The sequence below is a fragment of the Puma concolor genome, chromosome F2 (genome assembly GCF_028749965.1).
Source record: "Puma concolor isolate L17-30 chromosome F2, mPumCon1.1.hap2, whole genome shotgun sequence".
Classification (NCBI taxonomy): domain Eukaryota; kingdom Metazoa; phylum Chordata; class Mammalia; order Carnivora; family Felidae; genus Puma; species Puma concolor.
The window spans coordinates 32,016,446-32,032,659 of record NC_141684.1 but is presented as its reverse complement, the minus strand read 5'-3'; the positions used below and the strand labels follow the sequence as shown (position 1 = coordinate 32,032,659).

Sequence of the window (16,214 nt, the reverse complement as noted above, 5' to 3'; positions counted from 1 at the left end):
CCAACATTTAAATGAGGAAAACTATCCAAAGTTCTGAGCCAAAAAGCAGGTAGTTACACAGAACATGCTTTAGTCACAAAACCAGTGGTGTCTTCCAGAAACTTTAGCAAATTATTTCTTTAGAAATAGCCCCAGATACACCACCACTTATATTAGAAGATGACAGTTACTGTTTAATACAAGCGAACATTCTGTGCTTTCTGTGTATCAGCAGTTATCACAGCCACTTCTGTGAGATTGGTGTAATAATTACTATTGTAGTGATCAGTATACTGAGGTATAAAAAGAGTAAATACATATCCCAACATTACACAACTAGTAAATGTAGCAATAGGGTCAATAGTAGCTTGGTAATTAATAAATTTGAAAAGTTAGAACATATTCAGCCCAAGATTAATTTTTAAAATTTTTTTTTTTCAACGTTTATTTATTTTTGGGACAGAGAGAGACAGAGCATGAACGGGGGAGGGGCAGAGAGAGAGGAAGACACAGAATCGGAAACAGGCTCCAGGCTCTGAGCCATCAGCCCAGAACCTGACGCGGGGCTCGAACTCACGGACCGCGAGATCGTGACCTGGCTGAAGTCGGATGCTTAACCGACTGCGCCATCCAGGTGCCCCAAGATTAATTTTTAAAAATTCTCCCTGCACTTTCTTCATTAGTAAGTCACACTTACAAAACATGTTCTTATTCATATAAATAAAACACTATATACATGTATAAGGAAAAAATTATGTTGCATCCCCTTTTTAAGTAATACTCTCCTGGCAGTGAAGAATATCCTTCCACATTTTTCTTCAGACTTAAACAACACCTGTGTACTCTCCCACATGCATACATATTTTAAACAAAAATAACAATATACAATGAACATTACTCTGAAATTTGGTATTTTACTAAATTACCTATCACAGTAGAGTGATGTGTACTCCAGGCCAGTGTAATTATAGCTCAGCTTTGCATTCCTATATAATATTTCATGGGATGGATATGCCATAATTTATTCATGTTATGATGGATGTTTGAATAAGTGAATGATCAGTTGTTTTAAGTGTTTGAAATAGACACCTGATAGTGAGATGAGCTAGATGCTTTAACCAAAGCTAAGGTGTGATTATGAAGGCATTCCTCATAATACTGTAATTTATTAGTGATTACTTGATAAAAATCATGCTTGGCCACATCCCAAGTGCACATTTCAATGCTCCCATCACTTTTAAGACTATAATTGATATCATCATGTTTGACTGTATGTAGTATCTTAAGTTTAGATTCCTTGAAGAGAACCAGAAGGACTTAGGAAATGTAAAAATTAGGAAATGTCCATGTAATGTTAAACTTTACTCATAGGAGAAAGATGCACTAAATCATTGCAGTCCTCAACTTTGGATTGGAAAGGAGAAACAAAAGCAATCAAAACAATAAACAAGGACAGGAAGCTCTGAGATAAACACATTGCTGGGGATATTCTCTATAAGAATATCCTTCCCATGGCCGATGCAACAGTTTATATAACAAAGTCCCACACCTCCTGTGGCACCAACCAGTATTTCATATAGACATCTCTAAGCCATCTTGGTACCTCGTGAGCTTAGGAGAATTATTCCATAAATATTTTTGTATTTCTATTTAATAGAGCTCTGAGAGGGATTTTTTTTCTTTTTTTTTCCCAATGATGAGTGTTTCTCCTTTGTGCCTCAGAAAATTCCATTTTCTTATTTCTCAAGAACAAGCAGCTCGTTGGGTTGTTTAACTTTTCCTGCTTCTAGAATTAAAGCAAGTTTGCTTATCTGGCAGTATTCTGGAAAGCAGCAAAGATAGTGAGAACTGGTTCCATCAGGAATTGGGAAATGAGAGAGAAGGTAACACATTCTTTGTGCTCCTGTGGGACCCATCAAAGCTAGAGATGTGGAGCCTAACTCCATTCACATCTTAAATGTCTGAAAAAGAATTTACATTGTGTTTATTCACTCAGGGTTTAGTATTGTGTGTGTGTGTGTGTGTGTGTGTGTGTGTGTGTGTGTGTGTTCTTGGGGATGACAAGAATACAATCATCTGAGAATGTTAGTTTTAACATTGATACTCTGATACTCTGAACATTCTATTCTGGGCCATCTGGAGTCTAGGGCTGCCTCAGAGCGCATAATATCGGAAATCTTACAAGTGTATATGCTGGCTGTAATGCAAATATGTATTTTAGTTATACAGATGAATTCGACTCACTTGGAAACAAAAACGTATCCAGAAAACATGTCGAAGTAAACATGTCCAGTAAACATGTCATTCTTTAAATATGTACTATTTAGAATCAAGGATTTGTTCTTATAATTTTGACATTTTGAGAAAGTTTGTGTACACATAATCATTCACTTCAAAGCAAGTTCGGGGTTTTTTTTTAATTTTTTAAATCTTTATTTAATTTTGAGAGAGAGGGAGGCAGAATGTGAGCGGGGGAGGAACAGAGAGAGAGGGAGACACAGAATTCGAAGCAGATTCTAGGCTCTGAGCTGTCAACACAGAGCCTGATGCAGGGCTCGAACTCATGAACAGTGAGTTCATGACCTGAGCCGAACCTGAGCCCAAGTCAGACACTTAACCAACTGAGCCATCCAGGTGCCCCCCAGTATGAAAGCAATTTGTCTGAAAATTATTTTTAATTCAGAATAGGATGGTTTTTCTTGTTTTTCAAATTTTGCTTCTGATGATGTTTGACGTATGCTGGTGGGAGCATTAATGATTCAGAAATAGCACTAAGAGGGGTGACTGGGTGGCTCAGTTGGTTAAGCGTCCGACTTTGGCTCAGGTCATGATCTCACGGTTCATGGGTTTGAGCCCTGTGTCTGTGCTGTCAGCACAGAGCCTGGAGCCTGCTTTGGATTCTGTGTCTCCCTTTCTCCCTGCCCTTCCCCTGCTTGTGCTCTTTCTCTCAAAAATAAACATTAAAAAACAATTTAAAATGTCACTAAGAAACAAAGTTTATATAGTACGAAATTTTGTTTTCTAGAAATGCTACTATCTATTGAGACTAGCAATAAAAATTGTTAAGTATTGTACGCATCTGTAATTTACTTCAACATAGATTTTTTTAGCTTCTTTTTGGCAAGGCATTTGACTTTTTGTTACAAAAAGATTCCAACATGAAGAAAATACGATTCTTGTTCTTCAGAGTTATACAGGTTAGTGGGTGAAATGGACTCGCACGTGTAAATAACAAATATGGTTGATACCATCAGGAAGGCTGCTGCAATGCTCAAGCAGTGAGTAGCTAAAACCACATGAGGACATGAGATTATGTGAGGCAGGGGAGTACACGGGACTAGATGCCTGCTGTGAACACAGTTCGGGGCCCCAAAGTCTGCCACGTATTTCAAAACAGTTTTTTGCATGAAGCACACAAACCGTGGTCTTGTCTCTGACTCCATCAGCATTTGATAGTTCTTTTTCAGAAGGTCATGTGTGTAATCAAAGACTCAGGACAAATGAACTTCATTCATTCTTCGATGGTAACTTTAAAATGATACAACATGGATGCCAAACATATATCCAAAAGAGAAGATGATATTAGCTAAATTTTATATGGCTTTCTAGTTTCTTAAATTTGTGAAATCCATTAAGTCCGAACTCAAAAACAGCACTATTTTTAAATCTTTTCTGTAAACATGATCATAAACCAACATGGTGATGTTAAAATAATCATTTTTATTTTATATCCTTAGGCATACTATGTGTAGAAATATGAGAGAAACTTTGAATAAACTGGGAAAATTTCCCATATGTTGCTGTCTTTACAAAAAAGGATCTTTAGACCACTCAGTATCTATGGACACCTTTTCCATTACATCAAAGTGCATCATGGAATAATTCTGAAAACAGAGCCACCCATTCCTTGAAATTGGATGTGTAAAGAAACAGGATTTTAAATTGGTCAGCAGTTTACTGCTCCCAGCACTTTGCTTTTTCAGAAGCATTTTATTTTATTTTATTTTATTTTAAAAATTTTTAATGTTTATTTTTGAGAGAGAGAGAGAGAGGCAGAGTGTGAGCAGGAGAGGGGAAGAGAGAGAGGGAGACACAGAATCTGAAGCAGGCTTCAGGCTCTGAGCTGTCAGCACAGAGCCCGAGGCAGGGCTTGAACTCAGGAGCTGTGAGATCATGACCTGAGCCCAAGTTGGCCGCGCAACCAATTCAGCCATCCGGGCGCCCCAGAAGCATTTTAAATTAATTGCATACTTTAATAGGACTTACTAGTTATCTCTTCCCTTGCATTTTATCATTTATTTTGTAACTTGCTGAAAACTCTTTTTAGGGTTGATTTTATATGTAATCCAATTTAGAGTCCTAAAATTTTTCAAAGGCCTATTTCAGTGGAAATATCGGCAATCCTTTAGTGGGTCTATAGTGCTCTAGAGTGAAATTGAAACACTTTAATGTGATGTAAGGTCCCTTGGGTTAAAGGCCCCCTTGTTTCTCACCACTGTCAGTAAGCATGTCTATATATTGAAAATTACTCTCTATATGCTTTGCTCTTTCTCAGCTCTGTTTTTACACGGGCTTACCTCCACCCAGAACCCTCTTTCTTGCAATGCCTACCTTGTGGGCTCTTTGTACTGCTTCTACAAGCGTCTGGTCCCATGTGACTCCCCCTTGGAGATGATTCCCACCTCTGGCCAGTGCTTCCCCTTTGAGCTCTCCCACTGCCTCCCTTAGTTCTCTATTTCTGCACACCACACACTGGGGTAATCACATCATCTGTTAATCTCTCTCCCCTTCACCTGGGAAGACTCAATTCTTTGTTTTCCTAGGGCTCACCACAGTGCCTTGTCCTCGGTGTTGGGTGATTTAAGGCCAAAGTGTACATACCGCTTTCAAAGTGAAAAATCTGTTTGGTGATTAAATAGCTCTCGAATACTATCCTGAATTTCCATCAGCGTGAAGGCAGTTTAAATTGTCTGCTGGTTTTCTTTGATCAAGAACTCTGAGCATTGGGAATCATGTTGCTTAAATCCTCTTTCTTTCTCTGCCTGTGGCCGTGCCTTAATTCAGGCCCTCATTATATCTCACACAAACGATTTCAAGATCTTTCTAACTAGTCCCTGAACCACCAGTCTCCTTTCCTGCCCTGCAGCTTGTATATCATCGAGAGAGCTAAGTTCCTTCAACACATATCTCATCACATCATTCCTTAAAACACCCTGGGGGCTCCCTATGTACTACATAGTCTAAGCTTTCAGCCCAGCATCAAGACTGGAGGCTGGAAGCAATGTGAGATTTGGAACAGATCATACTTGCTCATCATTATAGCCCCAGCGCCTGGCACAGTGTGGCACATCCTCGGCATGCTATCACGTGCTAAGTAACCTGTTTTAGCAAATCTAAGATGTCTGTGATTACAAAGCACAACGTTTCTCACGTACCACTAAGGAAAAATAATCTGCACATTAAACTATGGCAGTTCTTTCTTTCTTATATCCCTTTGAGTTTTAATTTCATTCTTCCTGAAAGACTTTTAGACATTTTTAGGGGGGAAAAGGGGGTTTTATCTATTACTCTTGCACCGAAGTAAAAAGCAAAATATGAGCAAAATAAGTGAAGGTTAATTAAGCTGAGGTTCTTAAAACTTTGCCGTCAAAGCTTGACTCTTCTGAGTCATTGATATCCATGTTTTGTTCCACATAAGATTGTTCTCTATTTCACAGGAGTATTTGTGTTGAAACATTTCTTAAAGTGATCTTATTCCAAGCTGCTGGCATCTACTTTGCAAGTTTTTACATGCATTCACAGATATGGTGTTAAAGATGAAAAGAATAAAGTCCATCTCAGAACTGATGAAGTAAGGAAGTAAGCGAATTGTGTGTGGACTGAATACATGCTATTATTAATCTGTGTCCAGCCTACCCTTCCAGTCTGCGTCCCCTCCACTCAATCCCACACACTCTTTCACTGGACTTTGAGATTTTGTGAATGGGAATAGATACTTTTACAGCCCTGTGCTTTTGCATTCATTCCTACTCACTCTGCATGAAATTTACTTCGCTATTCTCAAGCCAACACTGGCCTTTTGTGATCCAGTTTAAAAGCCGTCTCCAAACCTGCATTCCTCGCTTCCCCAGATGGACTCAGTTTCTGCCTCTTTGGTGCCCTCTGAGCATTTTGTATATGCTTATTTTAACACTTCTTACATTTTTTGTGACTCCGTGGACAAGGATAAGAACTGGCTATGTGGCAATTTTCTCTGTGCTCTTGATGCTTGCACACAGTTCTTTCTCAGTAAAACTTGAATAAATATGATGTGATAATATCTCATTCCTCTCTGTGACTGTGGAGTGGTATGGAGTGAGAGAACATTGATCCAAAGTTGTCCTAGCGGGACTTCTGATACTATTGCTTTGATACGAATGGTGCCCTCTGCTCAGCATCACGTAACAAAGAACTTGTTATTTTGCTTTCATCAGAATCTTTAAGTTTTTCATTGGTTGAGGACTATGTTTTTTAAAATAAACAAACAAAATCTCACTAACCTCGTATTTGTGTACATTTCAGCAATACTTTACAACCTATTTGATAAACAGTTATTTATATCTTCACAATGTTTGCACTAAAATTAAGAGATTAGAGCCTTAAAAAGACAATGAAAAGCATTTTTAGAAACTTTAGGAGCAAACTGAAAAATCTCAGTTGAAACACTGTCTATTGATAAAAACATTAGGCAAGGTCAAATGCCTGTCCTTTAAAAGTGCCTTCTCATTTTATTAACAAGTGTCAAACAGCGAGTCTGTGTCCAAATCCCTAAAGTTACCCATGAGTCGTTCTATTTATAGATGTTAACATAACTCTCAAAGAGATACTGACAAAGAAACAGGTGATGACCGCCTGGAATAGTGTCCCTTAAAAGTGTTTTCTGGTCCAACCTGCACCTTTCGCAGGGGATACTGGATGGAAGTGCAGTATGGGGCCACAGCTTCTGAGTCCTGGAATTCTGGATAATTCCTACACAGAAAATTGAGAATATGTGTTTTAAGATTATGATCCACTGAATCTGATACTGCAGATGATACATTTAGTGTTTTCCTGATAGACCTAAACTAATGCCCAAATTCCTATAGAGATTTTTTTTTCTTCTGGGCTGTGAAAGTCTTTGTTGTCAGGTCCTATAATTCAAAACTTTGAAAATTATTTTCTACAATATTTTCATCATTAGTTTTTTACTATTAAATGCTATAAATGTAATGACATTTCACTTCAGTGTCCTAAACAATGGGAGTTAATAACTCACTTGGAGTACACCCAGGAATGCCTGGGTGGCTCAGTCAGTTAACTATCTGACTTCAACTCAGGTCACGATCTCATGGGTTCTTGAGTTCGAACCGCACATCAGGCTCTGTGCTGACAGCTCAGAGCTTGGAGCTTGCTTCAGATTCTTTGTCTCCTTCTCTCTCTGCCCCTCCCTTGCTTGCATCCTCTCTTTTTCTCAAAATTAAATAAACATTAAAACAATTAAAAAAATAACTCATTTAAAGTACAGATAGAAGAAGGAACTAAAAAGACCATTTCATATATTATGCTTTCCAGAGCAAATAATTGATGCATAATGTAGAATTAAACAGAGAACTTTTTAAAAACAACTGAGTCACTGCAAGCACTCAGAAAGAGAGATGTGAGTCATCCTAGGTCACCCAGAGGATGGAGACAGCAGGATTAGACTGCAGATCCTGTGCTTCATACCACTTCCTCCTTCCTCTGACGTTTTTGAAATCTGTTCATTGAGTCATATGATCATGCTCATGTTTCCTAAATAGCTTTTCATTAAGGATTTTCTGGGATTCTTCTAGTCTATCCAGTAGGAGCAGGTAAACATTATTTACAAGAAAAAAAGAAGCATAGGGTTATTTACACAGTAACAGGGAAACTTGAAAAAATGATCAAATAATTGAATTTGAGTAAATCTAGTACCATTGTCTGGTTTTATTTTTATCGATAACATATTTATGTTGAAAATTGATAGCATCAATGTAGTTTGAAGGAAAGAGACACACAATCCATTTCAGAGCTATGGTAGCCATTTTTCCCCCACGCCACAGATTCACCTGCATTTTTTCTTTGCAGCTTATGTAACCTCCAGAACATCCATCTGTGATAGGTCCCATCACAGGAAATGAGGCAGCTGCTTGACTGCCTCTGGAAACTTGTTAATCTCTCTGCCCAGCCCCTCCTTCAGCTGGGTTCTTATCAGAGTCCATGTCCACCAGGGATAAGAGATGAATGGAGACTCTGGAATCCAAGAAGCCAAATAAATAAATTGTGTGTGTGTGTGTGTTTCTTCCTGTAAACTGCAGTATTTATTCAGTTCATTTTGCATAAAGATGTATCACTAACTGACCCCTAATTAAGTGGCTAAGACATCTGATTGGTACCTTTTTTTTTATCACATTTTTAGATAATTCCAAAGTTGTCAGTCTTTCTCCACTTTTAACTAGGATTTACTCATTTGATATTTAGTGATTGGTTATAGGAATTTACTCAGTACTTCCAGTGAGCGAGTCACTGTGCCAAGCACTGGGTGGGACTCAGGTGAGCAAGATAATGACTTCCTTCCAAACACCTTGTCTTTCTACTACTATGGCTTGGGCTCGAGGCACCAACTGTTAGGAGTAATCTTCTCTCCTCCTGTCCCCATCTATAATTAGCTAAGCATTTTCTATCCTACACAGCAGCCTTTCACTGGGAAGAAGGTGGGCCAGTATCTTAAAAAGCCTAGGACCTAGCATAGCTGCTGTTCATTTAGCTTAATGTCCGTGATGACATGACCTCATTAATACACAGCAGGTTTTTCCTGTCACATCAGTTGCCAAAATATGTATTTCTTCTTTCATTAAAAACAATCTTTTAATTTGATAAAATACACTCCATGTGACCTACTGAAGGCAGTCAGAAAAATGACATCGTGGTTAACCCTCATTATTCACCCTGTGTCACCAGCCAGCTGTGTTGTGCATGGTAAAAGTCAAGGGGAGGTAGAGCACTCATAGGTGTCTCTTTTCCTCTAGCTCTGGAGTTGAATGTCACCTTACCACAGTCGTTCACTTCTCATGAAGCGCCTATCGAATGCCTGCTTGCAGCTAGGTGTCAGTCATGCAGCGGCTGGCGAGGCAGAGATGGTCCTTGCTTCGTGGATCCAGTCTGTCACTTGCAGCTTAGTGTAAATTTACCTTTGACACCAGCACTCTCAATCGGTGCCTTCAACAACTTGGCAGTGACCCAAAGGATAGATCACAGAGAATCTCTTTACACCTGGAAATATGTGCAAAAACTTTAAGTGCACTGTCTGAGGCTGCCACCGTCAGTTTCCAAGTGCAAGATTGAATGCCGTCATCATCTTTTTATGTATAAGAAACGTGACTCATAGTACATATTCTGCTTCCTGTTATCTTATCAGGGCACTACATTGAAGAGAGCACAGTGGATTCTAATGAGGCTCAAAGACCTGGGTTCTTTCCTGCATGCCACTGCTAGCATTTGGAAAACATCCATACCAAGTCAAGTGATAGGGCCACCTCGTAGCCTTGGTTTCAGAAACATTTCTAATGGTGGCTAAGAGGCTTTAAAAAATATTCTCTAAAAATGGCTAATCCCTGTGCCTCATGCCTGGGACAAATAGGTACCTTGCTCGTGAAACTATTTTTATAACTATTATCATTTTACAAAAGTTAATAAGCATATCCTCTGCTAGGATTTTTCAAAGCTTGGGGTTCTCCTTACTGTGTCTCGCTAAGGAAAAGACTTACTGTAAGGCAAAATCCTTCCCTGTGCTCAGAAAGTACCAGGCATGTACCTTGGCCTAAGAAAGACAGGTGACTGACAGATGAGCCAGAATCATCCCCAGAGCAAATCAGATATTTCTTAGGTGCAGGTGCACACTACTTGCGCTGTGGAAACAGAGGAAGGCTGACACTTCGCATTGTCTTGCCCTGGGCTGTCACTTTTTGCCTCTTTTGGGTTTATGCTCTCCACCCCCCATACACCCTGAGGCCAGGATTATTGTAGAGGCATAAAGTTTTTACCAGGGAACCACCAAGGGTTTGGTGAAGAAAATGATACTAACTTTGATAAAACGCCTTTTAATGTTTTATGTCCTCAGGCTCAGCCTGTCTAAACTAGTCCCTAACCAAAGAAACATAGAAAAGGAGTTAGATATCTTGTAGTAACTCTGCAAATAAAATATCTGAGGGGGATATCAAATTATTGAGCATACTAAATATGTGTGTGCGTGTGTGTCTGTCTGTCTAGTTGTGACCTTGGGGAAAAACATTTAACTGTTCTCTTTATTGTTTCCTTTGTGGAAAAGGAAAAACATCCCATCGTATTCCTAGTTTTATAGAAGTCCATTTAAGTCCCTCTGTCGTTATTGATGGACAAACTATTATTTCAGTCATTTCTAAACTGTAAATTTAGAAACCTGAAAAAGAAGAGTATAAGTTCTAACTATAACGGGGCACTGAGGAATTTTATTAAAGCATGTTGTTATCATAAGTCAAACTTCTTATACAGAATTCCACTTCAAAACAAATAATTTCTATAAACACCTATAATAATAACCTCTAACGATAACAAAACCAGTAATAAACTCTGAGGGAAAATATGTCAAGCACATTTAACATATTTTCTCAGTTTTCTAAGAGCTAATTTAGCAAGGTACAGATGAACTCCAGATATCCACCGGACTTAGCTTTAATTACTTCTTTTAAGGTACTTCTCTTAGAGAAGGATTCTAAAGTTAATGGATCCAGATTCAGCATTCAGTACAGTGGGCTGTTAGCAATGTCTGCCATGGGCAAGGCGACAGAAATTGGGGCATATGTGACCTGTACTTGATAATCCTATAAATTCCTACTGCAGTTATCATTAGTATCAGATAATAGAGTATTTAATTTTACTTGGAGTATTCTATATGCTTTTAGAATTAAGTATCTCCAACTGGACTATAAACTGAGGAGAGTTACCGTATGTTATACCACTTTGTTTTTTTCCATAGGTGCTGGTCAAATTTGGGATATATAGTAATTACTCAAATATATATTGGCTTGGCTAAAAAATACAATCAGATGACATTCAGCTCTACTTCCATAGGCGGGTATAAAATCTTACAGAGAAAAATAATACTTAGGACCTATGTATACAGATTGTAACAGATATTTACATGTATTTACATAAATGTATAATTATACATTATATGTTATATATTTATTAAATATAAAGCGATACCATAAATTAATGTGTAAGTATATGTTAAGTTAATGTAAAATATATTATTTATATATTATATATATACTTAAGATAGGAAGAATTGTCGAACAAGTAAGATGTTTAGCCTGAATGAAAGAACACGAGGGAGACGTTGCCAAGCATATATATTTCAGAATCTGTTTGTCCAAGGACAGTTGAATTTGTCTTGTGTGGCCTCAAAGGTAAATTAGGGCCCAAGGTTTGAGATTATGTGAATGGATTTTGGTTCACCATAGGAAAAGTTTCCTCAAGTTCAGATCTGGTCAGTTTAAGAATACTCTCGCTGGAGATGATATGTGTGCCCCCCGCCCTTTGCTAGATGTATTTATAGACAAAGTAGGAGATACAGAGGGCTGTCAAGCATTGGGTACGTGGTTTACACAGATGGTCTTTACAATTATTTTAAACCTGAAAATACAGAATTCTTCTTGATTCCAAGTTTTTTTTTTTACTTGCAAATTGACAATAATAATACCTGCCTTTCCCCTTACGGGTTGTTGTGCAGATCAGAATAGATAATTCTATACAAAGTGTCAGAAAAACACAATGAGTATTTCTACTGCACGGAAGGAAGTTACTCCTTAATGAGTGTGAATCAGATCTGACTAATACTGCCACAGTTATTCATTAACATCTGTAAGAAATATCCAAAGTGAAACATCTAAAGATATTTTATGAACTGTATTTTTGAAGCTTACGTTTAGAGAAAATGGTACTGACTCACCTTATTTTTTTGTATTTAAAAAAACTTTTTTTTTTAAATTTACGTAAATTCAAGTTAGTTAACATATAGTGTAGTACTTTCAGGAGTAGAATTTAGTGATTCATCACTTACATGTTACACCCAGTGCTCATCCCAACAAGTGCCCTCCTTAATGCCCATCACCCCTTTAGCCCATCCTCCCGCCCACCTCCCCTCCAGTAACCCTCAGTTTGTTCTCTATAGTTAAGAGTCTCTTATGATTTGCCTCCCTCTCTGTTTTTATCTTAATTTCATTTTTCCTTCCCTTCCCCTCTGTTCATCCGTTTTGTTTCTTAAATTCCACATGAGTAAAATCATATGATATTTGTCTTTCTCTGACTGACTTATCTCACTTAGCCATAATGCACTCTAGTGCATACACATTGTTGCAAATGGCAATATTTCATTCTTTGTCATCACCAAGTAGTATACCATTGTGTATACACACACACACACACACACATATATGTATAGGTGTATATATATGTGTGTATGTATATATATACAATAATATATACATATATATATACAATGGTATACTACTTGGTGATCACAAAGGTATATATATATATATATATATATATATATACACACACACACACCACATCTTCTTTATCCATTTATCTGACTCACTTTGAAGGCACTTGGATATTGATGGATTTATTTCCTTTTCATATTTATTTTTTTGTTAGTACTATTAATGTATTATTTTTATAATACATAGAAGGTCTTGGGTGATCTCAGAGACAGGTTTTTGTTGGTTGGTTGGTCTACTGGTTTATTTTGTGTGCCTCAAAGCAATTTTGGGAAAGGATAATGATCTGTTCCAGAAAAACTTACCTTTGTAAATAACTTAACACAATTCAAGTCATTTCACAGAAATGAAGTTAGATTTCAGTTTTAAATGTTAACATCCCTATAGTAATCTTCATTAACCTTAAAGGTTTGTCTGACTGTTGTGCTTTAGGCAGCACGTAAAAACATAAATGAAATATTGTGTTCAATTTCTTAATTGCTATCTCTGCATTGAATGTGTTAGTTTATTTTTCCCCCTCTGTTTCAGTCATTATCCATTTGTATATTCTTCAGTCCCTGTGGCCAACTTTGGCAAAACACATGCTTCCCTGAGTGAATAGCAAATGCTATACAAAACCTTGATTAAACTATTTAGAAGTCTAATAAGAGCCCATGACCAACAAATCTCAGTCAGCACAAACATTATCATGTTGGGAATGTTTACTCATTTCTCAGCATCATCATCTTGTTGTCTTAAAGCGAATTAATACATCAGAAAATCAATGGAATTTACCATTTAATTTTGTGCTGATAGTTAACAGATTTGCCTGAAAGAGCACTGCCTGAGGATAGACCTGGTTCTGACCCTTGCTAATTTTGTGACCTTAGGTAATGCACTAAGTTCTCTGAACTCTGTTTTTCCTCTGTGCTTAGGAGACCTGGAAATGATTGTTCCACTTTATTTTGAGAGTCCAGTGTGATAATATATAAAAGCACATTTGAATTATCACTTAATTTCAGTAGCACAACCACCTGCATTCCTTCCGGTAATAACAATACCTAACATTTAAAATACTTCTTTGTTTTCTATACTTTCCCCATCCTTTATTGCTTCCATTTTGTAGATGCAAGATCTGCAACTCAAAGGATTTGAGATGATTTGTCAACACCAGTAAATGGTGGACCTGAGGTCACCTACAGCCTCCCGTGTCCAAATACTGTACCTTTCCCACTGCACTTCACTGAGTACCTGTTCTCCTAAGCCCATATTTTATCCACTTTAGAGAAATAAAATAGCAAGTCAAAGAGGCTGGCAGGAAAAATGCAGGGAGAGAGGCTGGTTGTCAGCCTTAATAAGGCGAGATCCTCTTTACTCAAATGATTCTTCCATGTGACTTTCAACTACAGTAGTCTCTTAAGCGGTCATGGGAAAGAAAGGGTTTAATGGGATGGAAGGGTTAGTGAATCCATTGTCAATTTAATACATAGAATAAATGTTTACTTTTTCTCAGTTAAGAGGTATTGATTAAGGCAGTATTTTCAGCACTTTTAATAATTACCCTTCCTTTCTCATAAAGAGCCTTCTTAGACCTTTTTTCTCTAATCTCTTCCTCCCTTGAATGGAATTTTAATACCACAGGTTTAGTGTATCTGTTTATGTTCTGTGGCCCTTTGGAGGTGCTGGACCATTACGCTAAGATTTTTTCCACCCTCAGAACTAATTTTGCATGATAATGAGAACGCATGATGAGAGGCTGTCAGTCTACCTCCGCTTAGAGAAGTGGCATAGAGATTGAGAGCATCTTGGGGCTGTTAGCCTGTTCAGGTTCAAATTCTAGTTCGGCCACTTTCAAGGTGTGTCACCTTGCTAAATTACTTACTTTTTCTTTGTAAAAACAATATGTTTCCCTATTGTAAGGATTGTAAGAACAGCAGCATCATTGTGATATCCATATAAAGACTTAGGGCAATATTGGCCCATAGTTAGAGCTCAATACATGGTTTATTGTTATATTTTAGAGTCCTGAATTAGAGTCAGGAAAATCTAACTTCTAAGCCTGATTCATCTGGGTAACATCTACTCATAGCATAGTTTCTTCATCAATATATAATTGGTTTCACTCAAAACCACAAATGCTGCTTCATTGCAGAATGCAAGTACATAGGGTTTCATCTGTTTACCCTCACACTTGAGTGAACCTATCTTTGCTTCTACTACTTATATATTGATTTTATTTTAACATGATTTCTGAAACTCTCTGATTATTATATTCTCATTGTTTTGTCTGTGGTCTGTTGAGTTGAACCTAGAATATTCATGGACAAGTATTGTATTTCACAAATGTTTCCTTTGGAATAGTAATAGCACCTAATACTTTACAAGCATTTTCAAGCCAGCATTGTACTAATCCTCAAAATATCTTGTGATGTAAGTATTTTTATTTTTATTTTGTGGTGAGAAATTGATAGTATAGTTAATGGAGTAAAATGAAGCTATGGGGAAAATATATGTTGTTTCTTTCTAGACCACACAAATCAATGGATTATATATGTGTGAATTTGTAAGAAGAAAGGAAGCTTGTTCCCTGCTCAGTGTTTTGCATGCACACACACACACACACACACACACACACAGAGCAAAGGTTTAAAATTGAAAAAGTATTTATTTCTTGACATCTGTTATGCCTTCTTCTCTCTTCTTCATGGAGTGAAGGAACTTTTGATGTGACAAATAATGGCCTACCTCAGCTATCCTAAGATTTTCCCATGGTCCTTGACATTAGCATCATGTAAGTGTCAGTTGGAAGAGATTCTTGGCAATGCTATCCATGGGCCATTTTTGTTGTTGACTTCCTAATTGTTACATAGCAGGTCTTATCCTGAAGCCAGAAGATATCTCCTGTGTAATTTTTTATTAATGTATTTATTCAACAAACAGTTATCGGGTACCAAGTATATGTTAGACATGGAGGTGCTCCTTTACACTGTAACCATGGATTATCATCTTTTATCTGGTCCCTACTCTATCACTGAGTATTGGCTTGTTCTTTGTATATATACACAGGTATAGTTATTGATTAGTTTTATTCTTCTTCTTGATTAGTTTTATTCTTAGATATTTTATTCTTGTGCAATTGTAAATAAGATTATTTTTTTTTAATTTCTCTTTCTGTTACTTTATTATTAGCGTATAGAAATGCAACAGATTTCCATGTAGTAATTAATGTATCCCCTGACTTTACTGAGTTAATTTATAAGTTCTAGCATTGATTTGGCGGAGTTTTTAGGATTTTCTGTATATAGTATCATGTCATTTGCAAACAGTGAAAGATTTACTTCTTCCTTACAAATTTGGATGCCTTTTATTTCTTTTTCTTGTCTGATTGCTGTGACTAGGACTTTTGGTACTACGTTAAATAAAAGTGATAAGATTGGACATTTTTGTCTTATTCCTGATCTTTGAGGAAAAGTTCTCAGTTTTTCACCATTAGATATCATGTTAGCTGTGAGTTTTTCATGTATTACCTTTATTTTGTTGTGGTGTGGTCCTTCTTAACCTAGCTTATTGAGAGCTTTTCTCGTGAGTGAGTGTTGTACTTTTTCAGATGCTCTTTGTGCATATTGAGATGATGTATGGTTGTTACCTTTTCTCTTGTTAATGTAATGTATCACATTG

At 37.2% G+C, this 16,214-nt stretch overlaps 1 protein-coding gene across 1 annotated transcript in view; it reads left to right on the top strand.

Moving 5' to 3' along the window:
• Window positions 1-16,214, top strand: part of OXR1 (oxidation resistance 1) — a 457,575-nt gene that overhangs the window by 172,996 nt on the left and 268,365 nt on the right. The window lies entirely within an intron of this gene.